At 46.8% G+C, this 17,178-nt stretch overlaps 2 long non-coding RNA genes across 2 annotated transcripts in view; one reads left to right on the plus strand and one right to left on the minus strand.

Moving 5' to 3' along the window:
* Positions 1-6,991: 6,991 nt before the first annotated feature.
* On the plus strand, positions 6,992-15,785 carry LOC149915537 (uncharacterized). Its single transcript, XR_016458735.1, has 3 exons — positions 6,992-7,319; positions 8,269-8,652; positions 15,622-15,785. It is a non-coding gene; the product is annotated as an uncharacterized LOC149915537 (long non-coding RNA).
* Positions 13,832-17,178, minus strand: part of LOC149915538 (uncharacterized) — a 35,233-nt gene continuing 31,886 nt past the window's right edge. The window contains exon 8 of the long non-coding RNA XR_016458733.1: positions 13,832-15,172. This is a non-coding gene — a long non-coding RNA (uncharacterized LOC149915538). The remainder of the gene's footprint in view (positions 15,173-17,178) is intronic.

Consider the following 17,178-nt stretch of genomic DNA (forward strand, 5'->3'; position numbering starts at 1 on the left):
GAATGGGTTTTGATATCTGATAATTAAACTCCTAATCAACTCCTTTCTAAAAATGCCTTCTCAATCTCCTGTGAGGATTGGGAAGGCTTAGAAATTTAATACAACTCTCTGGTTGGGTTAACGTCAGGCAGGTTTCAGACTATGTTTTACTAGAACCAGATGAATTTCTGAGCTTGAAATCCAGCATACAGAATGCTGATTGAGTTGGATCTGGTGGCCATCTGTCCTTGTGTTTGTAGTATGAGTAGCTAAATAAAATTCTGGAAAAAAGGGTTATCTTAAATACACATAGGATAAAGCAAATTGAAGAAAGCCCCACTCACTGTTGTTATGTGCATCTTCCCTGCAAGAGGGGAAGATTAGGTTTGTCTCTGAAGTTACATGTGCTCAAGCTCACCTTTTTGACTCTCAGAAGCTGAAACATCAGTCTGTAAGTTCTGCTTTAATTGCACCTTGTGAATTTTCCCTTAATTGCACACTAAATCCAAGCAGACAATATGCTGAGTTCAGGTAATTAGAAATGTTTTACTGCCAGGGCAAGTCAGTATCTCAGAAAGGTGTAAATTGGTGCAGCTCAGTGCAATTCCTCACCCTTTCGGACTTGATTTGGGTCAGTAATCACCATGAATTGCTCCTTCTCTCTCTCTCATTCTCTTTTCATTCTCGTATCTGCCTATGTATTTATCCAGCTTTGTATTTAGGTAGAGGAAGGGAAGACAGCTGTGAGTAATAGCTGAATAACCAAGATGGATGCGATTTTTTTTTGCAATCATAATGAAAATTTGCCAGATAAAAGAACAGTACGAGAAGTGATGGCATAACATAATGCCCTCCTTTGAGGAGAGCCAGCACGAAGCTGGGCCCATCAGCAGTCTGAACTGGGGGGAGACAGTATCAGGAAAGACAGAAAAATAGCACTGCGGGATCCCAACTGCATAAACACAGAATCACAGAACAACCCAAGTTGGAAGGGACGCATAAGGATCATTGAGTGCAACTGCTGTATCCACTGATGATCCAGCAGAGACAGCACTTGTAAGGCTTGCTAACGGAAATGGTTTCTAACATGCAAAGGCACCAAGTTCTGGTCCCCAAACCCCACCTCATGCTGCAGGGCTCTCCTCTCTTTGTGTGAGGAACCCCAGGGAGCACAAAGCGAAAACAAATTCAGTTTGTGTCCTCTGCCAGTTTTCCCCAGCTGCAGACTTTGCTCTTTGAAATGGAGGGTATCTGCTCTTTACAAGGAGTTGTTTGTGTGCCAGTGAGTCGGTCCGTGCACCAAAGGAGCGATGCTGAGGATGGCTGCAGGGCTGGGCAGGGTGTGGGACAGCTGTGCAGGAGGAGGCAGCTCAGCAGTAGCCACAACAAAAGGGACCCGCGGAGATTCGGGGAGTGCTTTGAGTGTGGGAAGCTCTGCTACTAAGGGAGCTGCTTGTTCCAGGCTCACCCTGAGCCCGACTGCTGGATTTCCCACTAAAAGGGAAACGTCTGCGACCGTGGTGCTTTGCTGAGGAAAGAGTCACAAGAAATCCCTGGCGGTGGCTGGCTGGGTTGGCAAGGAGAGCCATGTGGGCGCCTTTGAAACTCCAGTGTGTTGGACTGTCTGCTCTGCTGACCTCTGCTTCCACAGGCATGTGTTCCTGCCGTGTCAGCATTGTGCTTAGGAGGGCCCAGCTCACTGCAAATGGCCAGGAGGGAGGTGGTACAGGCAGTACCTGTGCAAGGGCTTTGGCAAAGCTCTCTTATTAGTGTTCAAAGTCTCTGGCTGATACAAGGAAATCCAACCATTAGGCTGCTTTCTACCTCAAACAATTTTAGGAAAAGATTGCACTGGTTGGACATTATTGGGCTAAATCTATGTGTTTTACATGGCCATTTTCTTAGCTTTTTTTTTTTTTCTCCTCTCAGAAGTTTAAAGAGACGCTTGTTTTCCTTGCTAATTCTTTCCTCCCAGGTGCTGATAGGGATCTCTGTAACATGAGGCCAGCTGGAAGAAATTCAAGCTGCTTTCTGAACGTTGTTTTGATAGAATGCAGGGGATGTGTCTTTGAAGCTGCTGGGCTTGAGAGATGTCCCTGATTCAAGAGACGTGCAAGAGGCAATTAAGCTCTTTTCCTAGAGCAGCCTTGGAGCCCATACCTGCGAAAGCACAGCCACTTGCTGCAGTCACCCCACACTGATCAATGGAGGAAAAAGAACTGAGGAAGGTGTTATTTCTGCAAGCTGGGAGGTGAAGGGTGTTTGGCAGAGCCATCTCCATGTACAAGCTGAAGCTGCAGCCTGACTGCTCTGGCTGAATGGCCCAGGTCAAGTGGGGGTGTGAAGATACCCTGCTTTGTGCTTCGCATCTCAGCCCTCTGTTAAACCCGGAGTAGGAAATGGAACCAGGCAGTTCCATCTCTCTGCCTTCCCACTTGAAATGGTGACATATTTCAAAGTCACTTGTTGAAAGCAGAAACTGCTGCTGGCAAATGCATGAGGTGAGTCAAGGCAATAACCCTGCGGCAGGACACTGGAATTGTGAAGATTTTCATGGGGGAGATAATTATTGTGTTTTCTGTTTGTTTGCTTTTTTTGACTTTTTTTTTTTTTTTTTTTTTTCCCCCCTGTCGTTCCTTTGCTTCTATTTGTCCTTTCCTGCTGTACCCACATGGAACACTGTGCCCGTGGGAATGGCCCCATGGCACTGTGCTGCAGTCAGTCAAGCAGCAGCTGTCCCTGGACCAACAGCTGTCCATGTGTGGGGCAGAAAGGAGGTGATGGCCACTGTGCCCCTATCTGGCCCATCTCCTGTCCTGTCTGCTCCTGTCCTGATCCCTCTCTGGTGGATGCTCCTCAGACATCTGTTCTTTCCTTCCCTGTACCCTTGCTGCAGCCCAGGCTGAAAATCCCCAGTGGTCCTGGGGGAGACAGTGCCACGAGGCACAGCCACTTCATCAGCTCCTTGGGAGCAATAAGGGAGATGAAGAGACCAAGGCCTCTAGGGAAGGAGATTCAGCCTAATGTTTATATTACTGATTCAGTCCTAGATCAAGTCAGAAATGTAGGGCTCTCCTCTGAGGCAGGCTTTCAGAACAGCTCAGTGGTTTCCTGAGCTCCGGCTCTGTTTGGCTTAAGCCATAGCTGCAGGTTTCTGCTTCACAGGAGAAGAGCCATGACAAGACTCCAGTGTGATGGAAAGCTTACAAACCCTCATTAAAGACGTTTGTAACATGTGGGGCCTAGGAGGCAAAACAAAGACAGCCAACAGCCCTGAGGAAGTTGAAGGGAAGAAGCTGCACACGGGCTGGGAGAAGAACCCAGGTCTGCCCGGCTTCACTCCCTCCCCCAGCTTCCCTTTGTAGGTATTTCCTGAGCAGACGGTTTCTATACACATTTCCTGGATAGGTTGCACAGCCAAAGTTGCATTTTTAAAATTTTTGTTTTAAACCACACTTTGCAAAGCTAAAGAGTTTGTGTCGGGGGAGCACAGAGGTATCACACCAAGGCAACTTTATCTGCACTAAGTCTAAGCACATTACCAGCCAAGTTTAACAGACTCTGCATCAAATCTCTTAAAACATGCAATGGCAAAAGTGCTCTGAGCACTCCCATCTCTACATCTGCATCGATATTACAATCCCCTGACTTGGGAAAGGATAGCACAAGGACAGTTTTTGTCTGGTCAGAGTGCAGGGCTGCAATGTCCCCCAATCTGGATGTGTTTGATTTGCCATGGGTGCTCCCTTTGTTGTATGATTTCAGTGTTGAGGCACAGCTCAGAGGAATGATGTGCACATCTCTGGTCCTGCCTCACAAGGTGGGGAGGGGCTGGGCCACCATCACCAGGGACAACTAATTGCTGCAAATAATGGTAGCTGCAAGTAGGGAAATCAGGCTGACAGTTCAGGCTCTGCCTTGTTTCTCTTGGCTCCACAGCTGAACTAGGACAACTTTTGACAAGTCTAGTGCCAAGACAAGGCAAGAATGTTTGTAAAAGATGAGGACTCCTCCAGATGATCCTGTCTCCCCTATACATGCTAATTTACAAGTATCAAACACATAGGAAGAGCTTCAGAATGATTCTGAAAAAGACCACTAGGATCACTGAGTCCACCCATCGATCCATCCCCACCGTGCCCACTAACCATGATCCTCAGACCCACATCTCCACAATTCTTGAAAGCTTCCAGGGACACCGACTCCATCAAAGTCCACAGAAAACCCCATAGGAGTGGATGCCAGACTGGCCCAAAAGATGTGAGTGAGATCTGCCAGCTAATTATTGCATCAGTTGTTTAAAAAAACTGACACAGCCAGGGACGATCCCACCCAGCTGTGGCACATGTAATTACTACAATGCACAGAACAGGATAAATATCCCCAGATAAGATCCAGGAGCGGCGCTTGTATTGCTCTCTCTGCTTGAGCATCTTGAGACATGTGAAAACATAAAGCAGCAGGGAAACCAAATAGAGGGAGCGTCTTGGCAAGAACATCAGCAGATGAACACGTCTTAAGAACACCTCAGAATCACTGGGGACAGGAACCACCCTGTTTGGAGCCATGCTCAGCATTCATCTGCCCCAAAATTCACAGCATGTGCAGTGATTCTCAGCCCCACATGGCTGTAGCACAGCAGCTCAACCTTTTCTCCCTGGCCTGGAGCAAAGTGCCCAGTGAGTCTCACTCCTCCGACCAGCAAACCCTGACACCAGGAGGGTAAAGCTGTCTCCTGAGTTGCCACCCTTGAAACCCAAAGTACAGAATGTGTTTCAAAATAAGGGCAGCTCGAGTGGTGTCAGTTCTGCTTGTGTTTGTTTCCATGGAAAATTGTTACTTTCATGTGAGTCATGGGAGTAATTAAGGGATAAATAGCAGCACTGCAGTTCATCAACACCCTGGTGCCATTGCAAAAGCGAAGGGAACTGTACACATTCCTACAGAGACACAAATCCAGCCAGGGCACTGGCAAAAAATCATTTCAATCCTTTGGGCTTTGAAAGTCTGCTCTGGTCTTAGTCAGGCTGGTGTCGATCGGAACAGCCCTGCTTTTGCCATTTAGCAGAGAATCAGCGAGGTCAGGATTGTGACTGTTCAAATTTATGACAGGAGGTACAGGACAGAGGGACCAGAGCAGGAAGACAACATACATGGTGGAAGCCCAGATGGATGTTATCAAGATTGCCCTGCTAGAGGAGGGAGAGAGTGCAGGAGTGAGGAGTAGAGCTGTGCCTGAGCTGAACATCTGCAGCCTGAGAGTTAAGTGATGCTGAAGGAGAGAAGAGGGGTGCATTCATGAAGGGATCACTGATAATTCTGAACCAGACTGCCATAGATTCACACAAAGTTCCTCTGAAAACAAAGAAATCAACGCAGTAAGGCACAAAACAGTACAAGGAGATGAACTGGGAACTGGGCAGCGATGACAGTATCATGTTGCTGCACAACAGGTCAGTGCAGATGGAGTTTGAAAGCGAGATGGCTCTTGGATGGGTCACTGACACTTGCCAAATACAAGAGGGAGCCTCTATCCCAGCCATATGGCTGAAGCAGTGACTTTCCTGGCTGGCTGGGAGGCTGTAGCAAGTGGGTTCATGTGTTCCAAGTCATACTCTCCCCCCCGCCGAATTAATCAGCAGTTTGGAAAATATTTATTACAACCCCTTTGGTGCTTCTGCATACATCTCCCTGGCACAATGAAGCACTGTTTGGATATGGCCAATTTACCTGACTCCAGGGCTGGCTCATTCAGTGCTCTGCAAGAGATGCTTGCAGCCTTCCTCCCTTCTGCCCAGCAGATACACCTATGGACCCCTCAGTGCTGCCAGGGGGCACTGACAGCTGCTGTGGAGGGGGATCTGAGAAGCAGTGTGTGCTGCAACTGCTCTATATTTGCACCTGTCCATGCAGAAAGGCTGTTTCTCATCTGAGATCTATACTGTGGCCCCTCGCTTTATACTCCCCATTCTCTTTAGTCTTTGCAAATGACTTCAAGCAACTCGCTTTTCCACTTTCTAATAAGCAATTTAAATGCTAAAGGGCAGCTCCTCTACTGAAGGCAACTGAAGCCAAGAGAGCTGTGACAGTTTATGCCAGCTGAAGATTTGCCTTTAAGTAAATGTTTTAAACTTTCCACTAAGGAGACTAAAATAAGCCATAGCATGAAACATTAAGAGCAAAGAATGAACTCTGGAGACCAGAGGGATTTGGGAAATGAAATGAGATCCATCTTACTGGCATATTTCCCCCTCTGTCTATTTTTGGAATTTAAAAAATTCCCCCAGATTTGTCTTCTACAGACCAGCTTTTTGTTCACAGACCAGTGCTGAGCAGCCTCCCCTTTCACACAGGGCAGGTGAGTTTTGGCAAGCCAACATACAAAATACAGACCTGGAAACTATTAATATATTTTACTGCTGGTATATGGCAGGGTTGGTGCAGGTGCCATTTGTTTTCTTTAACATGCTTTTCAGCTATGCAGCTTGCAACCAAATATGAGATGAACAAGAAGATTTGTAGTTGGTGAGCAAATAGTGATCAACACAACTCCTATCCAGAATGCTGTGACTGGGTAGATTACTTAGGTTATTAAGCATGGATTTGACCATATGGCTGTGCTAGTGTGTTCACATGATGGAATGGAAGGCAGCCTGGTGCTGCTCATTATGCTCTGGAAACCTGGGCTCCAACTCCTGGCTGTGTGTTAACTCTCAGTGGGACCTCAGCATGTCACTTGAAGCTCAATTCTCCAGCTGGCTTGCAACCCACATTTTCCATAGACTTTAAATGGAGCAGGGGATCTTCGTTGCCTATGAAAATTGAGACTCCAAACACCTCAGCCTCCCCATGTTTAAAAGAAGGAGGAGAATGTTTTGAGATCAATGGATAAGCACACCTGCAAGCACTAATACCTATGTATCCTGCCAAGATACTGGGAGATTAAGCAAATATTTTGAAGGGCTGTAAGATCTTACGAGGCAGGTATGGGGCTGTTTAGTTTGTCCAGGATATATTTTTCCCTCCTTTTATATGTTTTCCACAAATAGGAGAAGTCAGGCAGAGAACTAAGAGATGCATCCTGTCTTGGTTTGGTTTCAGGAATACTGATATGCTTTGTGAAAACTAAACTAGGAACACCTGCAGAGCCCCCCGGTGAGTCCCAGTGGAGGGTCTCTGAACTGAAGAGGAACACATCTAATGGTGCCCTGAAGTTCGGTCTGAGTATCTCCAAATGGAGCATAGCTGGAAAAACAAATCGTTTGGGGAATCACTGTCTGGCTGCACAGGCCACAGCTCCAAACAGGATGTAATGAAGCTAGTAAGAGATTTACTCTGAGGTGAGAGATTTGATCCATACAGTGTTAAATCTAGGTCCAGTTTGGGATAGTGCATTTTAAGGAAGATAATAGACTAAGGGAGTGTGTGCAGAGAATGAAGTGAATGATAAAAATGTTTTGAAAACATGACCTGTAATGATAGGTGGAAGGAAGTGAGTTTGTTTAGTCTAGGAGGGAGAAGAATGAGGGGAACACGATAATGGTTTTCCAATATTTGCAAAGAGGACAGTAACTGTTCTCCACAATTCGGGAGGGGCAAGAAGATATCAGTTCAATTTATAGCAACAAAGTTTAAGGCAGACTGTAGGAAAAGCCACAAAAATACAAAACCCTCAGATGAGCTACTGAGAAGAATGGGAAATGTACATCGTGGGAAGCTTTTAGGAAATGGACTATAACAATTTATATGCAAATCCAGGTATCTTACAAATCAAACAATGGTATTTGCAGATGCAGAGATATCAGACTGTGCTGAGCATGGGCAGACTGTTGTTTACACAAAGCACTTTTGAAAGTCACCCATGTGTGACAGCACTGAATGTAAGTTGAATCATTCTGAACGAAATAAACGTAACTGGTGTGGAGGTAGAGAACAGCATTAATGTCACCAAAATTGCTTTCAGACCTCATCTCTGTAGCATAATGCATTCCTTTAAAATTACTGATGACAAAGGAAATTAGAAACAAAGGTGACTGTTATACTGACCTCAACAGCAGAGTGCTACAGCACCTGGAAGGCTTTCAAATCTGGCAGAGCATGCTACAAATAATCTACTCCATTGTCTGACTCAGGTAATGCAGCCTTAAGAGTTGCACATTTCTCTTTATCTCTGTCTGCTCTCCCTCTCATCTTCTGTGCCTGAAGAGTAAAAATAGCAACTTTATATGTATTTTTACACTCCTAATCACTGGCTCAAGTCACTGTTCTCACAGCCTTGTCTCCTTGCAGCACGGGAAACTGATCCAGCTGTGCTGCAAGATGGAGAAGGTTCAAGTGTGTCAGCTCCTCGTCAGAATGTGGAAACACTGTGACAGCAGAAAGACGGTGTGTAGGTGACTCACACGACCAGTGAACGTGTCTACAGATACAGCAACAGAGGCTACTTGCTTACCAGCTCATGCAGAAATCTGTTCCACGCTCCGCATAGGAAGAGGCAGCAGCACCTTGGATGAGTGAAGGCTGCAGGGTGCTGATATTTGGGATATTTGGGAAAATCCACACCCCACTGTGTTACTCATCCCTCATCAGTCCTCCAAAATCTCCCCCTCCAGGATAGTTTTTTGGACAGCACCAGGATGAATTCTGCTGGAGGATGGTAGAACAGGCCAAGGAGTGAGTCAAAAATACCCACTCATTTGAGGGAATTAAGTAGTGTGGAAGGACTGGGTGCTATTAAGTTGAAAGCTGTTTGTGTAGCACGGCTGCATAACAAACAACCCTTTCAAAATCTCTGAATAAGAATAATGATATTTACTCCAATCTTGTGGACACAGCCTTGCTCTCTTCCCAAAGCGAGGGCAAGCTCTATGCACAGCCAGCTTCTCTGTGGGAAAGGAGATCTGCTCAACACCAACATGAATGTTGCCAGAATGGGGTTCACAGTTGCATGATAGGAACATAGCAGTACTGGGCTGGGGGGATTTGATGCAAGCACTAACCTACTTAATCCACTGGAGATTGCCTGGCTCTTCTTGTCTGCTTGCCAAAGGTCTCTCATGTCTGTGCCTCACTGCAGGGATGCCCTGTGTTACTTCCTCTTCCATTTTTCACTTCTTTTTTTCACCTAGGAAACCTCCAAAGGCAGGACTGAATGTCCTTGAAAGCATCAGTTATAACAAACAACCAGGGGCAGATCTCAGGCGAACGCTGCACAAGTCAGAGGTCACAGCTGGAACTGCTTTGAGGGGAAATTCAAAATTACTGTCAAAAGCAGTTCTCTCTCATTTTAATTGTAATTGGTTAATCTCATTTTATTTGCCTTGTGGCTATGGCTGTGAAGCTTAGGAAACTCTCGGGGGCCCTGCTCTGCTCCCTGGGAGCAATTCTGAAGACTTCAGCAAAGTTGCACTGGATTTATTCCTTGTGCCACTGAGACCGCAGGCGACTGCTTGGAGGAGCCTGCAGAAAGGGAGGAAATGAATGTGGCAGATGGCTCTTCTTTTTTTCAGCAGTGAGGACAGACAAATGGTTAACCCTCACTGATTTAACCCTCCTTCTTGCCCCTCTGCAGTGAGCTGCCAATGGTCCATGCGGGGAGCTAGGGGACAGGGTGAGTGTGAGCATATCACTCCCCTCATCCTTTCTTCTGGAGGTAGGCAGGGCTACAGTACTGGTACAACTGTTCTGGGAAGGCATGAGTAGGGTGCCAGAATAGCATCAGCTAGGATTTACCTCATTAAATTTGGGGAAGTCAGTGGGAGCAGACTGCTCCCATAACTATGTAATGTACCATGCACAGTGCCAATAGGTTAAACTGATCTCTGCAGCATAGCCACACTGTCAGGCAGTGTTTGTCCAGGGGTAGCTCACCAAAATGCAGAGTGCACGGTGAACAAACCATAGGCAGGCAATGCACCAACAACCTGTGCTGTGCCTGCTAAGAGTCTGGCAAAGACCTGACTGAACATGTCCAGCAGCTCATCCACGGCCACTGTTTCCATGCTGCTCCTCGGCACACGTGCGCAGTCATGTGGAATTTGCTGCTCTGACTTGCAGGCAAGTCAAAAAGCTGTCGAACAGTGATCACATCTAACACCACTCATCATCACCATCAATTGTTCTCCAAACGAAACAGCCCATGTCGCCAAGCAAAATGCTTTGGAAGATACTTTTCCACTGGACACGCATCCAAAATAAATACAGGAAAACCTCCTTCTCCAAGCACTGCTCCTGACTACTTTTCATTTGAATCATTAGTAAAACCAAGATATACACACACAATAGCATGAGGCTGATGAAAACCCACTTCAACATAGTGCCCCAGATTTTTTCAGAGATTAATAATCTTTGCTGCTCTCAGCCTGCAAGAAAAACATCCCTCCAGCTGATCCAAAGCCAAGATGATGTGCACATTTTCACACACTCTGCCCACGAACATCCTTTGCTAGATGGATGCTTTTTGCAGCTGGCCATTTGAGCCCTGAAGAATGCTCTGGTGGGAGCTTGCCATGGTTTGTATAATCCAGCATTACTGTCAAGTCTCTGTCTGCCCTAACATGCCAGTTCTGATGAGACCCTGTTGCTTCTGGATTTTGCTTCCAGACAATGCCATGTTCCATCCCTCTGACTAAATCCCATCATACAGAAGCCCAGGTGCTCTGCACTGGTGTAGAATGAACAACCAACCAACTTCCCACATCACCTCTCCTTTGACTGTACTGCTCACTGTGAATTCAGAAAGGGTCCTCCAGGCCCACGGAGCAAGCTGTGCTCCTCAAGGCTGGAGCTTAGTTTTGCCAGGACCTGAATCCAAACCACACACAGCCTGCTAGCTTCAGTGGGTCCCACCCAGATGGCCCAAGTTCACTCAAAACTCAACCCAAGACCTGGCCCAGGCACTGCAAACAGCAGCGACTCTCTTTTTCTCCTTGCCTGCAGCGGATGTCCTGGAGAACCTGGCTCACAGTTCAAGACCTTAATGAAACTTATCGAACATTCTCTCAAGTTCAGTAGCACAGAGATGGCAAAGGCAAATCACAGGCTTCCAGTTCTTGGCTTTTGTACGTAGGTATTGCCTTTGAATGTGCTAAATGCCGTGGTCAAGAAAAGTTCTGGTTTGCAAGAAAGCAAGCTTTCAGACAATTGCTATTCTCAGTGGATTTTCTAATAATTCAGTACCTGTCTCTGCACTTGTCCCCATTTCAGTGTGACAAGGCAAATCATACGACCTGGATGCACCACTACAGTGCAAACAGGTGGGACTCCAGCGATCTCAGCAGGCTCCCTGCCAAATCTGGCACACCAGATGCCAGCCTGTTTATCTCTGTCTATGCCAAGAAAAAGGCAGCCCACATTCTCTTCTGCAGGTAACTGCATTTAAATGGAAGACACCTCCTTCAATCTACCCTGACCTGGTCATGAGGTAAAGTCCTGCTGCTGTTTGCAGCAGTGTTTAGTTGTTAAATGTGCCAGAAAGCTGAAGCTAGGGTTGTACCACTGCTTGGAGAATCAGTATTTCCAGCATCTCCGGTCTTAATGTAATTAACTTTCCTCTGTCTTGGACTGCTTCCTTTTCAAGAATACTTGGCTTATTTCTTACAGGCCCTCTGTCGAGCGGTGGAAACAGCTCCAGCTCAGGGCCCTCCTCAGCTCTCGGCTGTGCTGTGCTCACCCCTGGGATGCTCCCTGAATGTGGCATGCAGCTGGTGGCCTGGCAGGACCAAACCAGAGCCCTGTGCCAAAAGAGTTCTGCCATCTGCAGCTGGGGGTTAGAACCAGATGATCTTAGAGGTTCCTTCCAACCCAAACCATTCTATGATTCTCTGTATGTGCTGGATGCCCAGGGCAAATGCGGTTTGTCCCCTGTTAAAGTAGTCATGATTGCTGCCTGGAAAAGAAAAGCCCTTTCTTTTCAGAATCTGATGCCTGTCCTGATGAGCAGAACTCGGAGGTGAGGAGCCTGGCAGAGCAATACTTCACTCAACACGTCTGGCTCTGGAATGGGTCACAATGCTGTGGCAGCCCCTGGACCAGCTCAGCATTGCCTTGGGCTGTTCCCAGCAGGAGGCCTTGGTGTCTGTGAGACAAGATGTTGAAGACCTGGGGGAGATGCTTTCACCGAAAGCCTACATGTCAGCACGCCTCCCAGCCCTGAGACTTCCTTCTGTGCAAATCCCTGACATTTACTAGCGCTGCCTGAATTTTGGGCAAGGATTTCTTTTTTCCCCTCTTCTTGCTCCATAGCTCACTGCTGACATTTTAAGATCAGCGAGTCTGATCTCAACGATAAGCTAAATCCAAACCTCCTGAGGCTGCAGCCCAAACAGCTCTGTCTTTCACCACTTGGAAACCGGGGGCTGGAAGCAGCCTTCTGGGTGCATGAAAACTGTGCCAAACAACACAACATCTCCAGCATCACCAGCAGCCTTCCCATGACCAGCAGCCACCAGCCCGACTGAACACATTGTTCAGACTGCTGTCTCATGAGCGGGGCCTACAGTGATAGATTGTGTTTCCGTAAAAAGAGGAGGGAGGAGGTAGCAACCATGACAGTGACTGTGGTTGGTAGGAACTGGTCGTAGCTGCAAAGCAGAACATGCAGGGAGGAGGGGGCTGGAGTAGCACTGTGCTGCTTCCTTAGTGCTGACACCACTACAGACCAGAGCTTGGAAGAAATCTGACTTTGTGTTTTCTCCCCCTTCCCACCCCCAGCCCACCACGTTTCTCATGGAACAAAAATCCTGCCTTTTGCCCAGCACTACCACTGGAGCACTAATCCTTTGGCTGTGGCAGTGGATTAAATCTCAGGCCTTGAGAAGGCTCTTCCAAGGCACAGCGAGGTTTTGTTTGTTGGGGTCTAACCCGTGTGGCAGTTCACAGTTGCCATGGTTGTGAAATTGTGCTTTTTCTTTCTGTTTTAGCAGTCCATATGAAGCAAGGAAAGCAGGGCTATTCAGAAAGACCATTCTTAACGGTCTGAAAATAAACCTAATATTTTTCTTGGCTTATAGAGGAAAATGGTTACCTTGACTGAAACTTTGTTCTAGCTCACAGACAGTAGTAGTGAAGACTGCAGATATGAGACTTGTGCAGACTCTGTAACACAAACCTTCATGGAGGCACAGCGTTTTCTTTTACCCTTCTCTACCCAAGATGCTGCCTGTTATAGCTAAGAATCTTCAACAACTTGTTGGGAAGCTTTGTCTCAGGTGCAGACATCATGAGCCACCTTTTGTTCTTTGCCATGCTGACGAAGGTTAATGAAACAGCTGGCATTTCATCAAGGCCAGCACTGAAAATTAGGGACAGAGCTGCCATTAAAAATAACCAGATGCATGCATTTCTATCCCTGACACACCGGTCTTGAAATATCTCCCTCTTGGGCTGTACAGCTTCCAAGGAATAGCAGGAAATTGCAATTGTTACCCTGGCCAGAGAATGGATTTAATTTGTACTGTTTTATCCTCCCTATTGGAAACCATCCTGTGTTGTTTTTCTTTTTCTTCCACACAAGCTAAAAAGAAAAGGAAAAAAATCCAAAAAAACCAACACAATTATCTATAAAGCTTTCCAAGCAGATGAGGCATGGCCTACCATAAAGCATGCATGTTTCCTCTGCTAGAGATATGGATTGCTTGCATTCTGCAGGGCTTCCTGCAACCTATCTGTACAGGTTGTTCTATGTGCAGTACTGCAGCAGCTTAATGAAAGTTAGTTTGAAAGCCACTGGTTAGTTAGTTCAACCAGTAAAAAAGTTGATGCCAGTGGTGCAAGTATATATTTGCTAAAGAAAGGGCAGCTGATGAGAATGCCCTGGTTAAAGGGATTAGATGAATGCTGTCTGAAGATTACAGTTAAAAGAGTCTGCAGGAGAGGAATTAATTAAACTGACTTTTGGACAGAGAGGAGGAAAGAAGCAGCAGCACAAGTAACACTTCCAATTGCCCAGCAGCAATTGCCCAAGCAGAGGCTCAGGAGCCCTAGCTGGTTTAGATTAGTTCAGCAGGCATCAGCATGTATGCAGTGGTGATGTTGCTTCAGTTGAAAGGCAGTTATTTGTTGAGTAACCATAATTTAATTGCATTTGATCACAAGCCTGTACAAGAAGGAGATATGCACTCATGTAAGTCACCTGTTTTCCTTACATACATTCTGCTCTGGCTACACAGGTGGAACCAGGCTGAGGAAACACACGCTGGGTAGGCAACAGAGTGCTGGAAATCTATCAGGGCAGAGCAACACCAGACATACTTTTCCTTAAAGAAGAATTTTGCACTCTTGTGACATCACAGTGGGAATATATTTGGCCCCGTTAAGATTAGAAAGATGATTGCAGTGATTGAGTTACAGAGGCTTAATGAATTACTGCTCATCAGCTGAGCTGTGGTAACTGACTCTGCCTGTTGAAGGCACAAAGTACAGTGCATTAGCTCAAGGCTGATTTCAAGCGGCGAGGCATAATGTGATTACCCAGAGCAAAAGCTGGCCTGAACTCATAGGCTAAAACCTGGTTGCTTTTGGAAAAGTACCAAGTAATGTTAATTGGCTCCAGCACAGTGGGTCTAACAACTAATCTGGCTCCAGAAGCACGCTGATCCCCAAGCTCACGAGGAGCAAGGCCGGCTGCTGACCTAGAGATGTGCGGTCCTGTTTCAGCCAAGCTCTGAACCCGTATCGACAGCACAGCCCCTAGATTGGCACCAGAAGCCATTTATTACTGACTCAGGAAGGAGGAATTGTAAAAAATGTGGTGAATCATTAACAGCCTGAACCTAGGAGGTCCAAAGGAAGTCATCGAGATGGATGGCAGCTCCCCAACACGGCCATGAGGAAGCACCAGAGCTGCTCTGCTACAGCAACCCACCCTGAGGTGACCTGGTTGGATGCAGGTTAAAGAAAGCCAGGAGGCATGGTGCTTCACTGCTGCTGGGAGACATTACCTGTTTCAGCAGTGACCGTAGCCAAGAGCTGAAGTGATCCCTGATAGGCTGCTGGTGGGGAACAGACGGAGGATGGCACATCCCTCATCCTATCTGTCACGTGGCCAAGCCATGTCAGGGCTGATAGCATCCCAGGGCAGGGGAACCGCAGGCAGCAGCTCTGCTGGGGCTTCCATTGCCAACGGTGTTGGCTCATTACTTAGACAGTCTTCCTCATTATCTCGTCTGCCTCCTGAAGCTTCATTCTTCCCTCCCTAGAGAGAAACAGGAGCTTCAAGATAACCTGGTCATGCAAAAATACCCTCAAAAAATAATCTCAGGCTCCTGTATAATGGTATGAACAAAATTTCCAGCAAGAATAAAAGGCCCAGAAAAACATGCATGGACTTCCTACACAAAGAATAGTTAATCCTGGGCTTTGCTACTTGTCACAGTGCATTATACCTTCCCACAGCTGACCCCCAGCACGGAGCACAGCTCCTTTGCCCAGTTCCAGGACTGCGGGCGACAGATCTGTGTTTGTGCTCAAGAGGCTCTTACCAAATGAGGAGCTCTGGGAGGTGGGATGGAGAGTAGGCAACCATCAAACCCTTTTGCAGCAGGTCCCTGAGGATTCTCTTTTCCTGCTATTTTTAAGTTGAACAGGATTGAGTTTCACTGAAGGAAATAGTTCTCCTCTCTCCCACCCCACTTATTTCTACAGCACATTGGAAGAGCAGCCTGCTGTCTGCTGGAGGTTTCCAAGAACCAGACGGTCAAACTGGAAACAAGGCACTTTGCAATCTGCAGCCAGAGAAGCGGGAGAGAAGATGGAGAAGAAATACCTCTGGTATGCAAATGCTCAAAACAACAGGGTGTACATGCTCGTGAGATTCACCCTTCCCTATTCCTTATGACTGAGTGGAAAAAGTGGCTGGGGTCTCAGATGAGGTTTCTGTGAAGCCCCCAGAGACAGGAAGTTTACATCCATGGAAGTTTCCCTGCCTTCCCTCGTAGAGCAGTGTCACAGACAGATCTCAGGGAGCAAGCACAGTCAACTGCCCTCAAGTAATCTCTGCATAACACTGCTTGTAGAGCTGGACACTTGCAACTGCACTCAGCTGTAGATCTAATTGCTGCTAGAAATAAATTCATTCAATCATTGCTCCTAAAATCTCCACATGTGTGGATTGTGGTAACAGCACAACACAGATTCCAGCACACCAATAAATCTGCACGTTGTCACAGATGTAAAACGGGTAGTCAGCACCCATGCTCTGTGGCTCTGCACAAGATGCACTGAAGCCATCAGACCCAAAGCTAGAGCTCAATTCGCAGTACATCCCCTAGGACTCAGAGAGTGGCCTGGCTAACTAACAGCAGCCTGCTGGACATCTATGGTCCGTCCCAGAGTTCACAGCCTAGCAACAGCTCGTCTGCTCCTTCCCCATTCTGTTGATACTGATCAATTTTGCAGACACAAATTCACCCTTCCTGCACTGGGCTGGGGCAAGGCACAACTCATTTCTCCCACTTCTCTTGCAGTGACAGTGGAGACAATACACTGTTGTAGGTGATTCTACATACCTAGTGGAAAACCTACTGGAGACTAGCACAGTTATATCAATAACCTCCTGTTTAGTATTCCTCCTGGCATGGGGTTTGCCGTTACCTTTCTAGCACCGGCAATGTTCTCCATTCATCTTTTCTCAGCCAGGTGTTTGCTCATTTGCAGCAAGGTGCTTCAAAAGAAACAAAGCTACAATTGACAGGAAACAGAAGGCCAGGTTGCTGCCAAGACGGGTTCTCCTTGGGGGCATCTACAGTTGTAGAAACAGTTATTACAAAGTCTTTCAGCAGTGGTTCTACACACCTGCTAAAAGAGCCTTGAATTTGCTTTCATTGGACCTGTCTTTCTGATGACCTTTGTTAGGCACCTGTTAGTCAAACACTGTTCACATTCACATCCTTCCAACACAGCCAGTCTTGGTTAATTAACTCCTTCCACTCCACTCCAGTTTCTCTGGAGCTTACAGGAAGATTGAGATTGGAGTGGGACAACCCCCTCAAATCACAAGGCCTGATACTGTGTTTCTGTCCTACAGGGGGATGCTAGTTTGGTTTCAGGCAGATTCAAGCATGGCTTGAAGTGCAATACTCCCCTTTTCAGTTGCAGAAGGATAGGATGGTTTGGTGGAAAGGTTACATGGTAGAAAGATGGAGAAAATTGAGCAAGACATGCAGGACAAACTAAGGAGATCAGATTTGAATTTGCTAAACA

This window comes from Phasianus colchicus, chromosome 18 (genome assembly GCF_987193195.1).
Source record: "Phasianus colchicus chromosome 18, bPhaCol1.hap1.1, whole genome shotgun sequence".
NCBI classification, from domain to species: Eukaryota; Metazoa; Chordata; class Aves; order Galliformes; family Phasianidae; genus Phasianus; species Phasianus colchicus.